Below are 25105 nucleotides of genomic sequence, written 5' to 3'. Positions count from 1 at the left end.
AACCCTATAGGAGGAACGACAATATGAACTAACCAGTACTCCCCAGAGCTTGTGTCTCTAGCTGCATATGTAGCAGAAGATGGCCTAGTCAGCCATCAGTGGGAGGAGAAGCCCTTGGTCTTGCGAAGAAATGCCTCAGTACAGGGGAATGCCAGGGCCAGGATGTGGGAGTGGGTGGGTTGGGGAACAGGGTGGGGGGAGGGTTTAGGGGAACTTAGGGATAGCATTTGAAATGTAAATGAAGAAAATATCTAATAAAAATATAAAAAATAAGAAAACGATATATACTTTTGTGAAATTCTCAAAGAATTACTATTTCAAAGTATCAGTGATCTCAGAACAAGGTCCAGGAAACAAGGTTACAGTAATCAGAAAAGAGGTTTGTGAACTATCAATGCATCCCTGCCTGGTCTAGAAAAGCCTGTTACAGAATTCAAACCCTGCCAGTCCTGACTTCTAGCAATACCAACTGACCAGAAAAATGATTAAAAACATACATTCGGGTGTAGTAGTAACCATGACTTAAAGGACACAGCCTGTATTTTTCTTCATGCACACAATATTGTCTATAAATAACAAGAAATAGTCAGAATTAAATCAAATCATATTTTTGAAGCTACTAGGTAAAGTTTCATGCTTATTACTGAGATATACACCCAAGGGTAAATCTCCACCTCATGGGAATCAAAGATTCAATATTAGGTTTATAGCAACACCCAAGGGATGGATAAAACTGTTACATAGACTTTTGAATTTGTGGATTAAAACCCAAAGAAGTACAGTGCTGGAGAAAGAACATAAGGGCCAATATATTCAAGAAAACCCTTGAATCCTGGAGAAAAAAGCTCACCAATTGAAGGAAGAGACATGTAGTCCATGAGGATCTAGGACAGTGTTTCTCAACATTCTTAGTACTGAGACCCTTTAATATTGTTCCCTATGTTATGGTGACCTACAACTATGAAATTATTATCACAGCTACTTCATAACATTAATTTTGTAACTGTTATGAATCATAATGTAAATGGTTTTGGAGACAGAGTTTTGCCAAAAGGGTCACAATCTATATGTTGAGAATTACAGTTCCAAGGCCAGGTAAAGGACAACAAATTGCAGTGCCCAGTGAAGTAAATGAGAACTAAAAACAGCTAAGATGATCTTTTTTTTAAAAAAAAGGAAAACTCCATAACAACATAGCATTATTTACCCTAGTGTTGCATGTAGAACTGATTAAGAAGTCAGGTGTTGCCTGGCAGTAGTGGCACATGCCTTTAATCCTAGCACTTGGGAGGCAGAGGCAAGCAGACTTCTGAGTTTGCAGCCAGCCTGGTCTACAGAGTGAGTTCCAGGACAGCCAGAGCTACACAGAGAAACCCTGTCTTGAAAAACCAAAAAAGGAGGAGAAGAAGAAGAAGAAGAAGAAGAAGAAGAAGAAGAAGAAGAAGAAGAAGAAGAAGAAGAAGAGGAGGAGGAGGAGGAGGAGGAGGAGGAGGAGGAGGAGGAGGAGGAGGAGAAGGAGAAGGAGAAGGAGAAGGAGAAGGAGAAGGAGAAGGAGAAGGAGAAGGAGAAGGAGAAGGAGAAGGAGAAGGAGAAGGAGAAGGAGAAGGAGAAGGAGAAGGAGAAGGAGAAGGAGAAGGAGAAGGAGAAGGAGAAGGAGAAGGAGAAGGAGAAGGAGAAGGAGAAGGAGAAGGAGAAGGAGAAGAAGAAGAAGAAGAAGAAGAAGAAGAAGAAGAAGAAGAAGAAGAAGAAGAAGAAGAAGAAGAAGAAGAAGAAGAAGAAGGAGAAGAAGAAATAATAATAATAATAATAAACAGGTCGCCAAAGTATTAAATAGCATGGTCAAAGTAGTACAACTAGGTGTCCAGTAAGCATCATGGTTCTGATCCATTTTACAGCAGGCAATGGACTGACTTAAACTCTATTGCAAACAGAGAAAACAAAATCCAGACCAGAGAAGACAGTAATAGAGTGTTAATAGATAAGAACATGAATACATTCTAAGTATAGAGATATATTCCCAAATCATGGCTCTAAATCTCTCCAGTAAGAGTCTGTAATGAACCCCTTAGTGAGACAGGCCAAGACTTTATGGAAATGACAACTGAAATCAACACTCATCTGAGGGAATTTCAGCAGCTGTCTTTCTAGATTGCTCAATGGTTGACAAGTCATACTCTTTAATATGTGTTGGGAATACTTGAACATCCTTCAGTGCACCATGCTAAAAGAGAAATTACTCAGTGGCCACAGAATGTGGACAATTTCGAATTGTTTGCTTTCATTATATTTATGATTCTATGTTGAAAGAACCCTACTTCAATGTAAATAAAAATAAATTAGCCACATAGAAAAGAATTAGTTTCAAATACAGTTGCCATTTAAATGTCAAAATGAAGGCCAGAGAAATGGCTCAGTGGCCAGGACCATTTGCTGCTCTTGGAGGGGATTCTAGATTTGGTTCCCAATACCTATAGTCATGGCTCACAACAATTTGTAATGAAAATTCCTTGAGATCCAACCTCTTCTCTGATCTCTGCCAGCAGTGTAAGTACATAGTACAACAAATTGCTGGAAAAATACCTATATACATTGGGTAGATATAAGTAGATGCTTTGTTAATAATAAAAGCTGTGCAGTAGGAACCCGATGCTCAACAAGCCAAGGCAGAAGTGCTGCAAAGACTTTAAGGATGGCCTGGAGGACACACCAGTCACCATGCCAGCCATGGTTACATGGTGAAACCTTGTCTCAATAAGCAAACTAACAAGCAAATAATACCAAAATAAAATACTTGGTGTGAAGAAAATGAACAAAGTTTCAAAGATATACATAATAATGAAGGTTGCAAGACAAATAAATGTCCATTTCTGAGCCTGAAAAGAGTAAGACAGCTATAGGAAGAGGTTTTGCTCAGCTTCCCAAGAGGAACTCTTTCAAAGAAAAGAGAGTGAAAATATCTAAGGTGGGATTCTGCAGAAGCGAAGAATTATGGGGTATTCATAAGAAGTCTTCTCACAAATCGACAGGGTGTGAAAAAGATATAGATAGCTGCAGTGTGCAACTGGGGTTGTAGTTTAAATGGGCAAAAGGGCAGCGTCTGCCTCTAGTTTTGCTAGGTTGAAAGTACCACACCTCCTGTGAAATGTCATCAATACCATATGTAACTCTATGTTAATTAAATGAATACATGAAGGTTTGAGGGAGTTGAGTATCTGAGTGCAGGTGTCCACGGACACTGGATGAGACTATCAGATCCTCCCCTCCACCAGGCTGCGGGTACAGGTTGTTGTGTGCTACCTGACTTGTTTGCTGGGATGCAGTTATATCTCAACATATTCTTAACTGCTGAACCATCTCTATTGACCTGTATTCTAACCACAAATAAATATCCTGTAGCCAACCATCTGAAAACATGTAGAATTTAGATGCAAAATATTCCATCTGAAAACCCACTTGCCATATTTAAATAAAAATCAGGATAAAACCAAAAGTGTTTTGAAAATTTTACTCAGTATATAGTTTTTATCTCCCAGTGTAGAGTGAATAAAGGTCAGTTTAAGTTATTTTATCTTTCATGTTAGGAGGCAAAGGTAAAAGTATAAATTTTGAACTCTTTAAATTTTATTCTACCAAGAACTTTGTGTTCTGTTGTAATGTAACATGTCGAACTAACATAAATGCTCTAAAAAAATAAATGGAAACATTTTATTTAGCAGAATCCCCTTTTGTCCTACCCCAAGTTAACAGTGACATTTCCCCCCTTTTGATTGTTGTTGTTGTTGTTGTTTCACATATAGGATGATGCATTTGGGAAAGCTGGGGTTAAAAATCCCATGGTAAATTCTCATTTCAACTAGCAGGAGAAAAGAGGATGGATATAGCACAAATCACTATGTACAATTTATGGAAGAAGTAAAGGTAATTTAATATTATTATGAAAAATACCTGTATAATGGAATCATTTGGGCTATTACAGCACGTCTAGAAATATAAAATAATGTGAGGAAAAAGTGACCCATTGTTGCAACCTTACCTTCCAGAGACAGTATTGTGCACCAACCAATCACATTTAGTCTAGCTAAATTTTAATAGTCATTTAGAGATAATGTATTCACTAATCACAATGGATAAATAACCGTAAAGCAAAGCGACTAAGCAGCAGCTACCAACTGGATTTATTAAAATAAGATAGTTTTTTGTATTACGTGCAATTCAATGGCTTACTGTAGGACCTTTTTACATCTTTTAAAACATGTTTGCTAGAGTTTATGTTATGGAAGAAATGTATATCTAAGATGCAGTAAAAAATGATTTTCTGTAAATCCCCTGTTATTAACTTTTTCTAAAACAATATACTTTAGAATTTTACATGAGTAATCTTTCATAGGAAACACATCTATATTCAAAGATACATTTATGTCTGTCTTCATGTACAGACATAAATGTATCTGAAATGTAGAATATTTGTCAATATCAGTGGCAAACTAAATGCCCTGAGATAGGCTTCTCTTCATTTAGGCTGTAAGGACGCTTCACAAGTCCCTTCTTTTAATCGTCTGTTAATAGATGTACAAACATTTGCTTTTTGAGATGCTGCATAATTTACCACAACCTGGGAAAAATGGTTTGCCCATGGTGTTCTGGGATTGGCCAGCTTCCAAATCAGTATGCATCAACAGGGGAGCCTGGGGGGCAAGATTGCTGGCAGTCTCCTCCCTACCTTCCAGGCAAGGAAGATTCCAGAGCTCTGCAGGAGGTCTCTGGAAGGTCCAGCTTCTCATGTTGTTATGGGAACTGTTTCTCACAAAGGAAACCTAAAGAAGACAGTTTCTGAATTCAAAGAAAGGAATATATACTGTTTGGCAGCCAGGTACAGACATTTGCTTATATCCACATATGTAATTGGCAGATACTTGCAAAGGAGAGAGGCACTCATTTCCCATGAAGAAAACCAAGAGGGCCAGTGAGGAGTCAAAATGGTGCCATTTCTTCACTACCCATACAGAACTGTGAATGAATAATTTATAGCTGTACCATGGTATAATGCACCACGCCTTGCTCAGATGGGCATTATGAACGTGAGGAATTTTTCTCCAAATTTCTGCTTCGGAATGACTTTCTTATTTGGTTTCCCATCAGAATCCCTTCCTGACATTCTCTAGGCTCTTTTTACCTGTACTCTCTCCCACCCAATTCATTATTTTCACTTCATTTCTTCTCTTCATTTGGATCTCAAATCAAACTTTCTGAGCTTGTGGCAATAGAAAATAAAAATGAATATATACACATGGACACACACAGGGACTTCTATATGCACACATGCACATGCATGCACACACACAAACACACACACAAGCACACATTCAAATGACAAACTACTGCCCTCAGACTCTCCTCATCAACTTCTTTATCTTACTTGTATGGATATTTTCCTGGCATGGACAATTTTTGGTCTACATTTCTTAAATAATAATATTTATAGTTTTGGAAAAGATGGGTATGCTTTGTCAGGTCAGGCAATAATGTTTAGCTTGGAGAACGCATAGAGAGAAATTGAAATTATTTAATATTCAAACTATGAGAAGAGGAGTGGTGGCGCACACCTTTAGTCCCAGCACTTGGGAGGCAGAGGCAGGCAGATTTCTGAGTTCAAGGCCACCCTGGTCTACAAAGTGAGTTCCAGGACAGCCAGGACTACACAGAAAAACACTGTCTCGAAAAGCCAAAACACAAAACCAAAAAAAAAAAACCAAACCAAAACAAAACCACGTCTTAAAAAAAGAAAGAAGAAAGAAAGAAAGAAAAGAAAAAAGAAAAAAGAGAAGAGGAAACTGAATTTCTATCAGTGTATAGAAGGCTTGAGCTGTCAAATAGAGAAGGAGGAAGATGTGTGATCTTTGAAAGAGTGGTAAATCCTTCAGTGGGGTGGAGGCATACATCATGTCTATCTTTCTTCTGTGCACATGCTTAAACTTAACGTTCTCCTAAAACTGCCATTTTACAAGCCTAACTGCCAAAGGGCATTTCAGGAGAGGGAAGCTTCAGGATCCATAGCTAACAACAAAAATCATGGTAAGATTACTGTACGGGCTGGTTTTGTGTCAACTTGAATGAAACTGGAGTTATCACAGAGAATGGAGACTCACTCGAGGAAATCTATCCATGAGATCCAGCTATAAGGCATTTTCTCTGTTAGTGATCAAGGATGGAAGGGCCCATTGTGGGTGATGCCATCGTTGGGCTGGTAGTTCTGGGTTCTATAAGAAAGCATGATGAGCAAGCCAGGGGAAGCAATCCAGTAAGCAATATTCCTCCATAGCTTCTGCATCAGCTCCTGCCTCCATATTCCTGCCCTGTGTGAGTTGCAGTTCTAACTTCCTTTGGTGATGAACAGCAATGTGGAAGTGTAAGTTAAATAAACCCTTTCCTCCCCAACTTGCTTCTTGGTCATGATGTTTTGCAAGAATAGAAACCCTGACTAAGACAACTGCAGAGGTGGCTCATCAGACAAAAGCACCTTATTTCAGAGGACCTGGGTTCCATTCTTAAGTCTGACATGACAGCTCACAAACATCTATTACACCAGGACCAGGGGATATTACATCCTTTTTGGCTTCTGAATAAACCAGGCACACACGTGCTGGAGGCAAAACATCCATATACATAAAATAATAAAACAAATATTTAAAGAGAACAATCATAAAAACATACATGGTGACACGCATCTTTAATATAGGTGATCAGTAGACTGAGGCAGTCAGGTCTCTATGAATTGAAGGCCAGCCTGATCTACCTAACAAGCTTAAACCAGGCTAGCTTAGACAACACGGTACAACTAGATCTCCCTCTCTCTCTCTCTCTCTCTCTCTCTCTCTCTCTCTCTCTCTCTCTCTCTCTCTCTCTCACACACACACAAATATGCTTTCATAGTAGATTGCAAGTTCTAGTCAATATGTTGTGTCCATTCTTGCCCTTATATCTATATATTATCTTAAAACATTGTGTGTATTCATGTTTCCATTTACTGATCTTTCATGTCCTCTTCAATCCTGAACATATAATTGTGGTCACACAAAATTGCCCAAAGCAGTGAGCAAGTTTCATTTATATTACCTACTCTCAGTATTTTGTTTCTTCATTATATTTTTATATTACTTTTTCAAACTGGTCTAAGCATACCCTTATCTCATAATTTAATCCACATTTCTCATTGTCTCATACCATGGGACCATTTTTCTAGCTCAGTGCTTACTATATTCTATCTCCAGATGACTTTAAATATTCCTTACTACTTATTTGATGAAGTTCTTTTGGTTTCAATGATATCTAAATTCTGTTTGAACACAAATGTCTTAGAATAGATTTAGTCTAAGTATTGAATCCCAAGCAATCATACCCTACCCTTCTAGGCACATAGTAGGTGCACATTAAACATCTGTGGAATGATTGGAAGGACCCTGGAGCAAGCATGTTTTAAAATAGAACAGTATTTTTAAAAAGAACAGCAATGTTTTCTGGACTTGTAGATAATTGCCTGTGATAGTTATAAGAGGAAATTAAGGTTTGAAAGTGAGATCTTAACACTAACTGGAGAATTATCTGTGGTGTCCTCATGGTCCTGTAGTGTGAGACCTGTCTCCAGTTCTATGAGCTCTGTGAAAATCTGTGGAAACACCAGCAACAATCTCAGAAGTCTGGCCTCTGTATAGTTCTGACCTCAAGGTGTTATCAATTTCACCTAACTCGATCTCTAGCCCTCTTTCCTTTCCTTCCTTCCTTCCTTCCTTCCTTCCTTCCTTCCTTCCTTCCTTCCTTCCTTCCTCATATGATATATATATATATATATATACACATATATATATATTCCTCATATTATATATATATATATATATATATATATATTCATTGCATTTTTGCTGCCACCTCTTGTCTTAAAGTGGACATTCCTTCCGGTTTTTGATAGTTTTATTCAGATGACTTCTGTGGACTCCAAGAGTGAAAAGACTGGACAACGATTGAGTTTTAGATTAGTAAGTTCATTTCAGCATAATATGGTTCCTTTACAGATAGGTGTCTAAAACAACTTGCATCCTGAATAGCAATGATAGACTCTTCCTTTATGTGTTGTGTCTAGTAAATACTCAGTGAACAACCCACGAATCAGTGATCAAAGAAGGTTGCACCTGATAGGCATACAGAGAACAAAACAAGAATCTACAGAATCCCTCACATGTGGAGAATGCATGATTTACCTGGAGAACACTATAGTCCAAGCCCATTTCAGGGATTCCTTTGTCCTCAGAGATTCCTCATTACATGGATCCCCATGTCATTTCCAGTTTTACAAGTAGAAAGATGGTCTGAAGAGGTATGAAACCTCAGGTGACTAGCACACAGAATAGCAACTGACCCAGTGACACCTAAGCCTGCCAACCACGATGCCACTCAAGAGAAAGAGCAGGAGAAATGAACAAGCAGACTCCTTGTCAGCAGACTGTGGCTCCGGGAAACAGAAGTGGAAGATCTGTAAAGGGTAGAGGACCACCAAAACAAACCAGAAAAAGGGCAGAAGAACCAACAGAGACGCTCCCCAGTTTACTGATAAAGAAGCGGCAGCTTGGGAATTCGCTCTCATCTTCACGAGCTTTGAATTCATCACTTAGGCTCGGGACGTCACTTTCCTCAAATATAAAGTACTGCTTATAGTCTCCTTGTCTCAAGACTGTCACATGATCTAATCATGGCGTTTAGCACCTAACATGACATCACCAGGCCTTTACTCACAGCCATTAATTTATGAATGGTGGAATCCATAAGTTAAGGAGAAAACTCTATCAAATACTACATATGTACTTACATATAGAAATATATAAAATGTGTTTATTTAAATGTTTGTACATACATGGGCATATACATACACGTAAAGAAGAAAATGCAACTTTAAGTTCAAGCATCTTTATTAGCCATGGCATACTTCTCTCCTTGTCCAAAGAAGAGAGCCGAATTCCCCATGCATTTGACCATCTGCGAATTTTAAACCTTCTGTGACACATTTACAAGTCCAGTGTTTTTTTGTCCCCAAAGCCCACTCTTTCTGCTTGAAGTGGGCAGGCAAGCTGCACACACGGCCTGGCAGAGCCCGGGTTCACTGTAGCTATGGGAAAACTGCCTGCAAAAACACTTAGGGAAAAAACATTGCATCCAATCTCAAAAATTAGTGTTAACTTCAGATGTTCAGATTTGAGTAGGGAAGGCTCTGGTCGACGAAAGACAGGGTCCAGTTATCTCACAGAATAACACAGTTGTAAATCTGAATAAAATTAAAAAGAGATCAAACCCTGTAGACAAATGCTTTGGCTAAATGCCCTCTCTTGTGATCTGAATACCAACTACTGTGTTGTATAGTCATTTATAAAGGGGCTTGGAGGTAGGCAATAGTGTGGGGGGGAGGGTCATTAATTTCAGCCCACCCAGAAAGGTGTTAACTATGCCCCATCCTTCTGGCTAGATGATAATTAAGCCGCCTCTTTTGTGCCTCCCCAGAGGAGGCATATATACTGTATTACTCTACAGCACTGTTAGTACAGTGTGATTGCAGTGAATCAAATCTTGTTTATCCTAAGGATGGGGTGGGCTTGCCCAGCTAGGGGTTTTATTTTTAATTGGGGTTCACAGCAGACTGAACAACCTCTTAGCTGAAAATTCTGGATAGCTCTGGGGGCACATTTGGTTAACCCTCTCCCTGCTGATGCCTACCACCCTTCCCAGGGATTGCTGAATTTCATCCACAAAATCCGTTTGATCCCACAAAAGACATACTAAAATATATTTTTCTGAAGAACCTATATAATTTGAAGGAGACTCCCAGAGTAAACATTGGGATTTACTTTTGTGACTTTGGGCTAAAAATGTATTGTTATTCTCCACTAAACATTTTCCAGATTCATTTTGCACATTGAGATTTGGGGTCCTGAAAATGTTTCAAATGACTCACGTAGAACGTGAGGACATTAGTTAAGGAAGCAACGACTAGGTTCTGCCAGTAGATGTTGACTGGCAACGTGTGGTTTCTGTTCTGATGACATCCATGCAGTTACAGGAGAAAGAGAAGACTGTGCCATGGATTTTTAATTTTGACCAGGGCCATCATCTGGTATTTGCTAGGAAGGCATCATTTAGAACTCTAAGGTTCTGTTTACTTTCTGCCTGAAGTGGGCAGCCAAGCTGCACACATAACCTGGCAGAGCCCATTAGGGTCAGCATCACAGGGAGGACTCTGTGCTTTGTAGTGACTTCTGGTACGCCCATGGTGGGTTTCAAAGCCTCTTCACAGAGTGACTCATGGGTGGTAGGCTTCAGTGTCTCTTTATTCACTGACTCATGGGTGATGTACCAGAGTGGGAAGAACAAAGGTTTTGAAATCAGAGTCGGTTCAACTTTTTCCCGAAACTCAGTGTGATTATAAAATTAAAAAAGAAATATAAGGCTGGGATAATAGAACAGTTAACCAAGTGTTTCCATTGCCCCAAAGGGGTTGTGTGTTCTGTTGCCCAGTACCTGGGTGCCACATACTTATAATTCCAGTGCTGCAAGGCAGAAGCCAGAAGATTTCTAAAGCTTGTGAGCCAGAGAAAACTAGCCTATGGATTTTCTTTCTCAGAGGCAAGATTCACACCACTGAGCAACCCTGTCTAAAAAATACATGCCCCACCTAATCACAGCCACATAGGCAGAGAGAGAGAGAGAGAGAGAGAATCCAAAGGGACATAAGTTTTGTCAGCACTTAGTAGCATATCAAATAAAAATTGAACAGGAATTTCCTGGCAACTTGCAAGTATACAGTTCATATATTTCTTATAGCCCTCACTCATGAACAGGACACCTGAATCTTACCACTTCCTTATATGTATATGTTTTGGAGGAAGAGATGTCACAGATTTATCTCTGATACCTTCTGATGAAGAGCTCAATGAATGTTCATTGAACAAGTGCCAGTAGCCCAAATGGGGTCTAAGTAATGTTTCATTAGAAAGCAGACTTGGCCAGAATAGACTCTATCCTATGAGTAATGATTAAAGAGGATTCAAGGATGGTCATTTGTTATCAAAATGCAATAGAACATGCTGGCTCCAGGGTTCAGAGGGTAAACTGACTAAGAGGAGATAGAACTATTTGCCATGATGGAAATGCAGTTAATTTGGGAGGATGAAGTAAGTGACCCAAGGTTTAAATGGGACCAAAACCAACAAGCAGGTTTCCCCTGGAGCAGAAAAACAGGAAAAGATTTTTGTATTGGGTTCAATGGTTAAAATAAATGTGACATAGAAAGATGCCTGGGTGCACTGTGGAAAGGCATGGTTTAAGTACAGACAGGGTCACTTTCTGCAGCTCAGAAAGGAAGTGATTATGAATGATCACCCCCCCCCCAAAGAGACAACTGACAAACAAAAATTCACAATAATTTCATATATTAAAGTAGGTTTGGAAATAGGGTACCTTGCATATAGAACTTACGCTTCAATAGAGATAACACAGAGACCAAAGTACATGACTAATATTCAACACCCTTTTCCACTTCTCCATAGGAATGAACAGGAATCACTTTGTCATCTTCAAAATTGGAAATTATGATCAGTTTGAATTAGAAATTACACATGATTTGACTTTTTAAAATAAATAAATAATTTTGGAAGGTAATAAAGCATTTAAGCTGGTATTTAAATATAATAAATTCTAGACTCTCAGTATTTTCCAAGTGAGAAAGCACACCCAAATATGAGGGTTCTCACTTCTTGGTGTGGCAAGCAACCTGACACTGGGTATTAATATTTAAGATTTGAGAGAGGAACATGTTTGTACCACAGTGAGATGACATTCAGACATCCATTATGTACTTTTAAAAGATAGAAAGATAGAAAGAAAGAAAAAGAAAGAAAGAGAGAAAGAAAGAGAGAAGAGAAAGAAAGAAAGAAAGAAAGAAAGAAAGAAAGAAAGAAAGAAAGAAAGAAAGAAAGAAAAGAAGAGGATGTACTAGGGAAAGGGGGGTAAAGAAGGGACTGCCTAAAGCAAGCTCAAAATTTAATTGGTACAAAACAAAAGGAAGAATTATATGTGGGTCAAATCAGACCTTGGAAGGAGCTGATAAATGGGAAGGAAATGCAAACGCTGTCTTTAGAAATGAAGTGCAAAAGCAACCTGCTTGCTTCTGGAAGAGAAGATATGTATGCACATTAAGAATAATGAGACATTTCTTTTAAAAATGTACACCAGAACCAGAACAATTTCTTCAGTTGTAAAAAGCAGAGCCGCAAGCAAAGGTACAAGGACAGGGAGTGTTCTGAGCAAGTATCAGAATGCATTTAGGGATACAATCCCTCTGCTCTCTTCAGTGCTGTGAAATTAGTAGCAATGTATCTACATACAAATATAAACAGAGCCAGGACAAAGTCTTTAAAAAACCAAAAAAAAAAAAAAAAACCTGTCTTTTTACTTACTATTTTCTTCTGTTTGTATTCATTATAGAAATGGGCTGTGTATTCAGTTCCATGATCTCTGGAACTAGCCTCGAACACAGAAAGCAGCAGTTTCTCACATGCCATTGTTGTGACTTATGTCCGTGATTCAAAAGACATAAAGTCTACCATTTTGCCCTTTGTGAGGTCTATAACTTAGTCTATATACTTCAGTAACAGTCCATTCGTGTTGGAGATTCTCTATTTGTAAACTCATCATTTTACCGAGTAAAGTTCTATTCCAGTTTGACTTCTTCCTCCCCAGCAGCTTCTGGCAGCTACTGTTCTACCTTCTATTTGTTTGATCTTGACAACATTGCATGTATCATACCAACAGATGCACATAGCATCCGGTCCTTCAGGGCTAGCTGGTTTCCCTCGAGATCCTGTCTTCAAGGTATATTTGGTAGGGTGAGTCAGAGTTTTCATCCTTCTAAAAGCTGAATCATATTCTACATTCTGCATTTCACTTATTGATTCATAGGGCAGAGGATACTTGGATTAGGGAATATGTTTTTGGCTTGAATCGATGTGTGAATATTTGAATAAATCAAGATGAGCAATGACTGAACTGGAAAGTACCCATCCCTCGGAGGAAACCAAGAGATCCGGTCTAACCTCTCATTCCCCAGCTCTGCAAACTTGGTTACAGCGGTCTCTCTTAGTGAGTGTTATTTATCTGTGAGAAAGGAAGAGGGAATAAAATAAAAAGCTAATCAAAATATAGCTACTGACCCTGTTTCTGCCAAGGGGCAGAAGAAACCGAGGTGAACATTTCCTTCAGGCCAGTCTCAGTGAGGTGAAGACAGAGCATGAAAGATTCCTAATTACCAGAGTACACTCTGGCCCCTTTCAAACTCTACCCATGCAAGGGCCGTAACTCATGGACAGAGTGGCATAATAAGATTTCCTTCAGTAAAATGGCAGGCATTCACATTTATTTGCTATTTGATGATATACTGCTTATAGAGAATGGACTCAGAGAAATTTACCTCTAATCTCCTGGATTTATATATCTATAACAATTCTTACAGGAGTACAAGCTCTTATCTTATTGGAGAAATTTCAATGGAAGTTTAAGTACAAGACAGACCTGTCATGCCCAGGGAGTCTCCTAGTACCATGTTATAAGCTGATGATATTCTGTTGCCCACAAGTTGAACATTGTGTCCATGGAAAAATGTTCTCCTTGAAGCTCAAACCCTTGTCTATTTGTCTCACTATCTTGGCCTAAAGAGATCTCCATTATTTGAGGAGGCTGGGGTACCCACAGCTTAACTTAAATACAAATGGGGTGGACAAGTCAAGTATTTAGGATTATTTTATCCAGCCCCTCTCCTGCCCATTGCCTGATCATCTCTAAAATAGGCAAGAGACAGCAAGCTACCTCAGTTTCCAAATATGTCAAACAGAGCACTGGGCTTTATTTCAACAAGTGCCTCGTGAGCAGCAGATGAAAGCTACTCTGAGAGCGGCCATATTTCTTATTATTACTCTGCCATCAGTCACCACCAAAGCCCTCAAGTGTTTGATGTGGTTGCCTAGAAGCAGGGGTTCTCAGCCCTGGCTTGAAAGGGGACTACAGTACATAAGTAGTTAACCCTTGCCCTGCTGAACAGCCAAATAAGAGCCTACACATATCAACATTTTCTCCGTGCTGCCAAGCAAAGATGGGCAGTTATTTTTCCTTGCAAGCTCCGTGCTTGAGATCAGCTCCACTTAAAAATCAAAGTGTTGCAGAGATTATAAGGGAAAAAATTATAGGAAATAAAGCTGAACTTGCAAAGCCAGTCTCGTTTCACAGGTTTCTTTGCACAGTTTAAAAACCTGATCCTATGTTTGAACTACTGGTTAACGTAAGTTTACAGGAAAGTTACAAATTTGAGTAATGAGAACCTGAAAGCATTCATGCTTGCTGCAAGCATGCATAGTCTCGGGCTACAGCATGAAGAATATTTCCATTTCTATATGTACAGCTGCCCCTATAGCCAAACAGCTCAGAGACTTATTTTCTTTATTCGTTTTTAAGAATAGAGATGATTCACAGAATGCAAAAACACACTGACTATAGTCTTTTGAACCCCCTGTACTAGGTTCTTACATCTCTCTACTGTTCCTTTAACTAGCGATGGTTTGGTAACACCAAATTTTATCTTCTCAATTTATGGGTAAGAAATGAAAGAAATAAGTAGAATATTAGAAATGATAAAGGACAGGGAAGATAAAAATTAACAAACAAGAGAGCATGCTTGCTAAATCTACATGAGGTGGCAACTTGATCTTTAGAGCTCTGAGAGTTAAATATATAGATATTTTTTTTCTTTTAGACATTTCAGCCTAATGTTAAAAACGAAGCATTCACTTATTTGGGAGTGGGTGGTTTTCAGAGAAAAAGAAGGGGGGGTTATAATTTAGTAATTGGAGAAATAAAAGATGCCTTTCCAACCTGGCATTAAAAATCTCTAATAAAATAGGGAAAATGAAGGTCTAAGATGACAGTCTTTATCAAAGTGTTTATAGAGACATTATATGTTCCCGTAATTGTTTAGGCCAGTGAATTAATGAATCGTCGCTGTAAGTCTCCATTTGAAATGATTTTGATGGTGTCTGCTGCTCGGCTGCTTTGGAAAAAGCCTGTTGTCTGCCGCTCCAGAGAAGGGCCTTGAACCCTGCCATTCAATCCCTTTCAGCCGATCAGCTGACTCTAATTGCCAGAAAGCGCAGGAGACCCCGGAGCCTGATTGTTCCTCGACCTCCTTTGAGGTTTGGAGGCATGAAAAGAAAAAGGGGAAAAAAAGCTCCTTTTGATCTTCTGTCTCTCTCTCTCCCTCTCCCGCTCCTTCTCTCTTCCTTTTCTTGTCTGCCCACTCCTACTCTAAGAATGACACATTTCTTTATAAGGCTTCTTCTCCTTCTTCTAAGGACAATAATTAATAAGGCCTTTATAAAATGAGGCTTGAATTGGTGTCACCTCAGGGGTGGTCCAAGGCTCTGAAGTGAAACCTCGGTGGGCCCAGGCCTTGTCTGGCCTCTGCACAGGTCAGGTTTAAATACCCTGACCCCAATTTTCAGTCTCTTTCCCTAATGAGGCGATTCACACAAGGATACAAAATTATACGAGGAGAGAAAACAGACAAAAGAGCCAAGGTGTAGCTGACATCACACTGGCCACATTTTTATTATTGTCTTTGTGTCTGTGACATCACAGCTGTGTATGTCCTTCTGGCAAAGCTCTCTCACTCGGTTCCTATGGTGAGCTTCAGAGAATGACTTCACAGACCCCAGCAAGTCGCCTGCCGCTTGACAAGCTCAGAAAGGAGTGGCCCTAGCTGCGCAGGTTGACCACTGGCGGGTTCCTTCTCCAACTCCCTGTGTTAGGACAGAAGTCCCCTGAGTTTCTGCACCAGTGGATTCTGTCAATCGCTTAGATAAAATGGCATTATTTGTATCCATATAATTTTACAGGGCTTATCGCGTTGACATCCAGAGTTTAAAACGTTCTACTGTGCATGCTATCTGTCCTAAATCTGGTGAGACTCGGGGCTGCCTTTGAATGTCGCAGGCTGAGAACGCTGCCTCTTGCCGCAACCTCTAAGAGACTTTTAGAATAACCGGGTGACCTTAGTAAATTACGGGAGTACTTTGTCCCAGAGTTACTAATAGGGGAGATGACCTGATGAATTCTATATTTTTAGCTCATAACATTTTTAAAGTAATAAAACGTTGAGATTTTGTAGAGAGAAAGGCGGACAGCAAGTTAGTAGATTGGTAGGTAACACAGATCAATCTCTTTGTCCTGGTTAGTGTGTCTTATCGCATGCTATATATTTCTATTGATTTTTAGAAGGTTTCTCTATTCAGAAAGAATTAAAAATAACAAGAAACACCTACCTTAGAATTTGATTAATAAAGATTGCCAAGTTAAAAATAGAAAAGGATGCTGAGTCCAGAAAAAAGAAACAAGTCTTAAAAAAATGCTTTAAACCTATTTGTACAAAATGAAATGGAATGCTATGATTTTACCCTGAAAATCTCTACATTTGACAAGTGGGTAGATATTTTAAATTTCTACTTATGAAGAATAGATTCATATGTGAGCAAAAGTAATCACCAAATATAAAAGGATCCTCACACATTAACTTCGTATAAATACAGGTAATTAAATATGACCCATAAGAACCACTAGCTCTCCATAATGAAAGAATGGAAAATACATAAGAAATAATAGATTTTATGATGACATAGTTGATCCTTAATTACATTTATCTAACCAGAAATGCAGTCCAGCATCTGCCTCTGGTCACACTGTTTGGTTTCAGATCTCTGTTCACCTATGTCAAGGTGGTCAAGAAATTGTTTTAAGGGTCAGGAAAAAAAGAATTGTCAGTGTACAGATTTTGAGAAAAAAAATGATAGAAAGGAAAGTTTTAAAGGGAGAGAAAGCAAGGTCTCCCATCCCAGGCACGTAGTGATGGCGAAAGACTGTTTTGTCTGAGTAAGTCTTGTCCTTTGAAAGGCTGTGCTTGATGAGCTCCTGACAGAGTGATACCTGTCATCTCAGGATCAAACACGACACAACAAGGACAGGACCTTCAGGAGCGTCGTCTTTCTGGTTTGACCACTGACTGTGTTTAAGGTTGTGATACACTACACCCAGATCACTTCAGACTGGCAGTGGTCCTCAGCCTTCCTACTGCTGAGATCATTTTATAGAGTTCCCCATGTTGTAGTGACCCCGACAAAATTATTCTCATTGCTGCTTCATAACTGTAATTCTGCTATTGCTATGAGTTGTGATGTAAATATTTGTGTTTTTTGAAGATTTTAGAAGACTTCTGTGAAAGAGTCCCTGATGCCTTAAAGGGGTTGTGACCCACAAGTTGAGAACCACTGTGTTAGAGCCATCTATCAAACAAGGAACTGGTACAGGGAAGAGATCTTAGCTGTTTCAAAACATTAAGGGCCAGTTGTTACTGCAGCACCAGTCTATGCTGATACATAACAAAACAAAACAAAAAAAATCTCAGAGGATTGAGCTGAGCCAGAGAGTTCTGCCTCACATTGAAGTGAATAACACAAGAAAATTCCTGGGACTTAAGGCTCAGAAGTTGGTTGCTAGTGAGTTGGTATCGGCGGTACACATAGATGCTGATTAAAAGAAAGAGAAACAAACAAACAAGCAAAAAAACCCCAAACTAGAAATAGCTTCTATGAATAAAAATAAATAAATTAATTAATTAATTAATTAATTAATAAAGCAAGCAAGCTTAAACTCCCTCTTACTCTGCTCTGGGGCCTTGAATTTGGAAAGGTATGTCTTCTGATCTATAGCTCAAATTGTTAAATTGTGAGGGATTACCCCCACCTCCAAGGTCTGAAAAAGGAGTTTCCAAGGTACAAGCCCTCTCATTTCTGCTTTCTTCACACACACAGCTACTGGGAAGGACCCTGACCCCTGGCCTTATTAGCGAGACACTAACCCAATGAGCCACCAGCTGCACTCTGAAAGCCCACGTGCACTCGGGCTGCGTATTGGTCTCATTGTTACAAGACATCCCATTCATGTCTGATCATTCGTCAACATAGTGCCATGAGTTATTCTTATAGGCAGTAGAAAGTTTCACTGAAACAATTAGAGTTTTAAAAATGAATTGTTCCTTGACAATGGCTCTTTACCTTGAGATGTTTATAACTCTTCTTTGCTTTTATGGTTTTAGTCAGTGTTTCAATGTCACTAATAACTTCCCATTTAAAAATTGTCTTCTTAAGTCTTCACATACATTCAGAATCTTCTATGTAATCAGTGGTAGAAAAGACAGATCACAGGATTTCTCAGTTCATGGCTCTTCCAGTTGTACTGTGCCTGTGCTAGTTACCCAGCAATGCCACTAATTGAACTGGAGTAAGGTCTGAAGTTCTGTTTCTTTATCTAGTAGCTGAGTGACATGGATGCTACTGTGCCCAGACCATTCTGTGAACACTCAGGGCCAGGGCCAGTTTCTCAACATTCTCTAATTTATTTAACCTATCTATAAGTGTGTTTAAGGGCATTCACCCTAGAAGGTGGGAGAAGATCAATAAAATCAAATATTGACTCCCTTATAACTGCATCTCAAGCAGGAAAAAAAACAAAAGCCCAAGAAGATTGGACCTAAGAATGCTTCTGCTGTGATAACCAAGGAAAGAAGTGTGAACTATATTTATTTGGGATACTGGAAGAGGCATTTGAGGAGTCTATTTTGCTACCCAAATTCTGAACGCTACTTGTTTCCTTACCCCTTATCCTATGTAGGTGTATCAGAAAAAGAACAAGCCATCCCAGAATAATGAGCAGTTGTGTCTGTGGATGTCAAGTTTGGGCTGTATTTCTTCAGTGGCTAGCATCTCAGAGAAGAGTAGATGTCAGAAATATCCACCCATCTCTGTAGAGAGGCTTGCTGATGGAGACGATTAAAAGCAATGATTGACAGATTAGAAATCCTTAGCAGTATCAAGAGGAAGTGAAGAAAGTAATCAAAAGGCAAAGGGTAAGTCTCAGTGACAGAGTTTTTTAGGTTTTTTGTTTGTTTGTTTGTTTGTTTTTTCGTTTTTTGTTTTCTGTTTTGTTTTGTTTGGTTTTGTTTTTGCAAGAGATCCCAGGGCTCAGTTTTTAGGGGTATAGAATTAGCAGATGATTGATTGAATAAGTGAATAGTTTTTAAAGACAAAGTTTTACAAAGTCTGATTTCACATGCCTGTAATATGCCTGAAATCCTAGCATTTGGGAGGCTGAGGAAAAAGAATGAGTTTAAGCATAGCCTGTTTTCATAGTGACTTCAAAAGCAGTCAAGGCTACAGAGTCCCTGAAAATAAAGGGAAGAATGAAAGAAAAAAGATGAGCAATTGTTAAAATCAGAAGAAAAAAAAAGCAAATCAATGAAATGAAAAGAAGGATCAAAAACTAGATGGGTTTGAAGCAGGCCAAGGTGAATCAGTAAATGGCAGTTGCTGTCACACCTGCCCACAGTCCTTTGCCTGAATTTGTAAGGTCAAATGGTTACAGGAAGTCAGACTGAAAAGCATCTGGTAGCCCCAGCTGGTAACCTGTATTTAGTTCTTAACTAACTCAATTAACTCCACATTTCTTGCATAAAAGTATGGCTACTTGCTATAAAGAGAAGAGAATTGGTGGCAGACCCATAGTAGTGCCTGCTCAAGCCATGACATATCATAGATTGCAAAAGTTCTTGCAGCTTTAAGCTGTTTGAAATTACGCATGAAGGATCATACAGTTTTGGTGACTGTAATGAAGATCCTGGGGATATTTTATGTTATGCACAATGGAAGATAGATACATTTCAGAAGAGTATTTATCTCCACTACTTGTTGCATGGCTACTCTGACAAACACATGCATATCTATTCACTACATATTCAGCAGCCACAGACTGAACAAAGGATTCTATCCAAGTCCAGCTTGGTGAGCCAATGAGTTTATTGGAGTTACTTACAGGAATGTAGGTGACTTTCAAAAAGCTATACTGGAGGAAGTCCACTGGGTGACTTTGGGGCAGTAACATAAAAGACCCAACCCAACCAATTGTTTATCTCCACTACAAGGCAATTGGATCCTTGGGGGCCGGTGTTGTGTAGGTCTTATGCCCTCCCTCCTGCCAGGAGAGAATGTTAATTAGCCTAGTCTGGGGAAGGTCTCCTGTGGGTTTTCACAACTGTTCTCCTTCAAAGCCACAGTGGTCATGTGGAACCTGGAGGGAACACATAGATCACATAGATCATGCTGCCTGCCACAGAGTCCCGCCTCCAGCACATTCCAATCCCTTACATTTTAACTGGATCCACTAATTTCTTTGAAATTTTCAAAAACTTCCCTGATGTACTTATTTCTGTGGTCTGTTTAATGTAACAACCTCTTATTGATTTTATACTGCTTACAGTTCTAAGAATTTTTGCTCCACGCAGTCACAAGATACCTTTTTGGGGGAAACTGCTGTGTGTGCATGCGTGTGTACACACATACACTTTAAAATGTTTGTTTCTGGTGTAAAAAGTCAAAGAAGTAAGTGGAACGAGAAATACATAAAAATGTGCACATAAGAGCAGAGAGGTGTGAAGAACTATTAACTATTAAGATTTTAAACAAACTTCTCTCAGTTCTATGTAAATGAATCCCCTAATGCAAGGTTATTACGACTATATTTTTTTTAACAAAAAGAAATCACCCTGGTGTCAAAGTACAAACTTTATAATTCTCTTTTCACCCTCGCCAACTCCCAGCAACAGTGTCAAACTTAATTAACTTGTGGCTTAACCACATTTACAGTGTTCCTGGGCCAGTTTCTATTAAATGAGTGACTCAAAGCCAGGGTCAAAGTTACTTTTCTTCCCCTGAGTGAGTCACAAAAAAGTACTTTTTCTGGGTAGGTAGACATAAAATCGGTGAAAGTATGCAAAGTCACTGATTTTGTAATGGTTTCTCTTCAAAAAGAAAGGTCTTGAAATGAGTTTTCTCCCTTGAATTTCCCAAAGGAATATGAGAGAAATAGCAGTGGAGTCACAGTCTGGGAAGAAGGAGTCCACCTTGGTGGCCCTCTCCCTTTGTGTTCCCAACACAACGGAGAGAATGCAGAATCGGAGCTCTAGATTCTAGTCTGCCTTGAAGTGCTTGCATGAGGGTGTACTCCAGTGGAAAGTGTTGTCATTATTGCATTCAGGGTGGAATTTCATAAAAAACAGTAAATGTTTAATTGTATACCCTTTGCTTTCAGTGAGGATACTGATGCGATGACACTTCAGGAGAGATTCAAGGGTTATTGCAAAAGGGCAAATATACAAATAAACTTGAACTCTTAATTCGCACATTCAAGGACACAATTTCCTCCATATCCATGATCCCCACAGAAACCACATGCTCATGGCAGGATGCCCAATTTCCACAAGATTATAATACACGGGGAAATCCTCCCTCCATTAGGCTCCAGGGCAATGTTGGTTTGTTCCCCTTCCTGTGGTCTAAACTATACAAGTTGCATCTTCCACAAACAAGGAGAACAGACAACCACCATCAGCAGCAGCATTGAAGCAATGAAAATGTTTGTAACTTCAGTTGTTCTCATTACAGTCAAGTGGGAGAAAGCACAGCTCAAAGAACTGGGTAGTTTTGCTACAGCTGTTTAATCCAGGAGCCAGAACTCTCTATTGGACTACAGATATAAATATTAGAGATGAAGCAACTTGCAAATGCTCTCACGCTATGGAAGCTGCATAATAAAGGAGCCATGCAGAGAAATGTGCCTAGGAAGTGTATGCTATGGTTTGTGCATGAACACTGTGGTTCATTTGGAGAGCATGTATGTAGAATCTTACATGCTTACCCCCAGAGTAAACACAGAGCTACGAACAGAAAAAAAAAAATCGCAATACCCTGTGCCTCCTTGTGAGGTCACTCACTGCTAATGAGCACCGTAATGAGCACAGAGATTCTCACAGATTAGGCACCAGCCTGCTAATGCTTAGCCACCAGGGTCCCCTCCAGGGAAGCTACTTAGACCAGAGCCTAATAAAGACATCTGTGCATGTCTCCACTCACATGCAGCTCCTAAAGAAGCATTCGTTTCTATGGATTCCTTTTTATATTTTCTAAGGATCTTGCACATTAGAAAAGGTCTAAGTGACCGTTAACTGTAACATTTCACATTGTTTTGTTTAGATGAACCATTATTTTCTGATCATTTATTTTTTTCTTCGATTTTTCCATAGACTTTCTTAAAAATGAAATATGTGTTTTTCTCTCCATTCTTCTCTCCATTCTTCAAGTGATAGGTAGGCAATGGTAGTGTCTCTGGTTGTACTCATCATATGAAACAGATCTCCATGTTGAAATATTCAGCCTTTAAAATATTGGCTGCAAAGTAAAACTCACCCTTGGGCACATTCTGAACTGCCTTAATCATTACACAGAATAAAAGACCCAAAATTTTCTACATTGATATGCTGAAACATGTCATGAATATAATTTCAAATGTATTTAATTGGAAGATTACATAGGTGTTTCCTTGAAAAATATAGACAGTGGTATATTAGAGTGTATGGTATACAACATTATGGGTAAGCACCTACAGAGTTTATCCTTTGTGAATTACAAGCACATTTCATTGGGATTAGGATACTCCTTAGGCTGTCTTCTTTCTTTCAACCACGACCATTTCAGCACAAAACAGAAAGTTGGCACAGTTCAGTTAAAGATCAATGGTCAGATTGCAGGAACAATTATGCTTGGTGCATAGAGCAGAGGACAGTTATAACGCATCTTATTAAAATTTGCTAGCACTCTTGGGACAATCAGACATATGTGTGAGTGACTGGATGGGTAGATGGATGGATGGATAAGAAACCTGAGGAAAATATAGATTTTACTTATTTGAGTTCTGTTTTAGCATTTTGACAAATACATAGTACAAATCTAAAACCCTTAAAAGGTAACATAGTTGATTATAGGCATGCAGGCAATACAGAGTAGTTGGATTTCCAGTGACAGCTTTTCCTAAAACCTGTCTTCCAAAGTCATCTCTTCCTAGGGTCATCCGCCTAGTGCCTCTACTTAAGTGTAAATCTAATCTCCTCCAGCTTTCAACCCCACTGTGCCTCCACTTTCCTCTTTTATCCACTCTTTTTCTCTCTTCCCTTCTTACTGCTTATGCGTGCAGATGGAAATTTTCCTTGCTTATTTCAACAGCTATATATCCCTGGAGATGATGGTAATGAACTCCAGGTAACCTCAACAGGAAAAGGCCATCAAACCCACCAAATCAGGTTTCCTGAGGTTTCATGAAGTGTACGGTTTTGATATACAGAACTTGGTGAGTTTTATTGAATACATTTTATCACCTAACTACCATTGGAATCAATTAAGCAAATTTCATGATCCAGACCAAAAAATGGCTCATGTTCCCTGGAGGAATTTCCTTGCTCTCCTTCCCCTCTGAAAACAACCCTTTGTTTGTTTGTTTGCTTGTTGTTGTTGTTGTTGTTGTTTGGATAGATCTGCCATAACAAGTTAGAAATATCTGGCAGGCTCAAACAATAGAAATGTGTTTTGTTTCCAGTTCTGAAGCTAGAAGTTCAAGTGCAAGGTGTTAATCCAGTTGATTTTCCTGAGTGTGTTCAGGGAAGGATCCATTGCAGACTTCTTGAGGCTTGCTGCATTTGGGCAAATAGAGATCTATAAGAATATCAGGGACATTAGGATAGGACTAACCTAATGACTTTACTATAACTTGTCTCTATAAAGTTCTTATTTATTGAAAAAAATCATAGTCTCATGCATTTAGGGTTCAGACATCAGCATCTTACTTTGGGGTCATGAGTGAAACACACATATCTTAAAAACAAATGCAATCTGCAGCCTTTTCTTCCTGGGTTCTCAATGGTACCATTTCTTTTAGAAATTCCCTCCATGGTGGGATTGCAAGCTTGTATAACCACTCTGGAAATCAATCTGGCGGTTCCTCAGAAAATTGGACATAGTACTACCGGAGGATCCAGCAACACCTCTCCTGGGCATATATCCAGAAGATGTCCCAACCGGTAAGAAGGACACATGCTCCACTATGTTCATAACAGCCTTATTTATAATAGCCAGAAGCTGGAAAGAACCCAGATGCCCCTCAACAGAGGAATGGATACAGAAAATATGGTACATTTACACAATGGAGTACTACTCAGCTATTAAAAAGAATGAATTTATGAAATTCCTAGGCAAATGGATGGACCTGGAGGGCATCATCCTGAGTGAGGTAACACAATCACAAAGGAATTCACACAATATGTACTCACTGATAAGTGGATATTAGCCCAAAACTTAGGATACCCAAGATATAAGATACAATTTGCTAAACACATGAAACTCAATTAGAACGAAGACCGAAGTGTGGACACTTTGCCCCTTCTTAGAATTGGGAACAAAACACCCATGGAAGGAGTTACAGAGACAAAATTTGGAGCTGTGACAAAAGGATGGACCATCTAGTGATTGCCATATCCAGGGATCCATCCCATGATCAGCTTCCAAACGCTGATACCATTGCATACACTAGCAAGATTTTGCTGAAAGGACCCAGATATAGTTGTCTCTTGTGAGACTATGCTGGGGCCTAGCAAACACAGAAGTGGATGTTCACAGTCAGCTATTGAATGGATCACAGGGCCCCCAATGGAGGAGCTAGAGAAAGCACCCAAGGAACTAAAGGGAACTGCAACCCTATAGGTAGAACAACAATATGAACTAACCAGTACCCCGGAGCTCTTGACTCTAGCTGCATATGTATCAAAAGATGGCCTGGTAGGTCATCACTGGAAAGAGAGGCCCATTGGACCTGCAAACTATATGCCCCAGTACAGGGGAACCCCAGGGCCAAAAAGGGGGAGTGGGTGGGTAGGGGAGTAGGGGGGTGGGTGTGGGGGACTTTAGGGATAGCACTGGAAATGTAAATGAGGAAAATACCTAATAAAAAAAAGAAATTCCCAATTTTGATTCATAGACCAAAGTTTATTCCATTTTTATCATTAAATAATGCTTTATAATGTGAATCTGCTAAA

Source organism: Mus caroli, unplaced genomic scaffold, assembly GCF_978045245.1.
Source record: "Mus caroli unplaced genomic scaffold, Mus_caroli_1 scaffold_8, whole genome shotgun sequence".
In the NCBI taxonomy this organism is placed as follows: domain Eukaryota; kingdom Metazoa; phylum Chordata; class Mammalia; order Rodentia; family Muridae; genus Mus; species Mus caroli.
The sequence above is the reverse complement of the archived record's forward strand: the minus strand, read 5'-3'. Positions refer to the sequence as shown.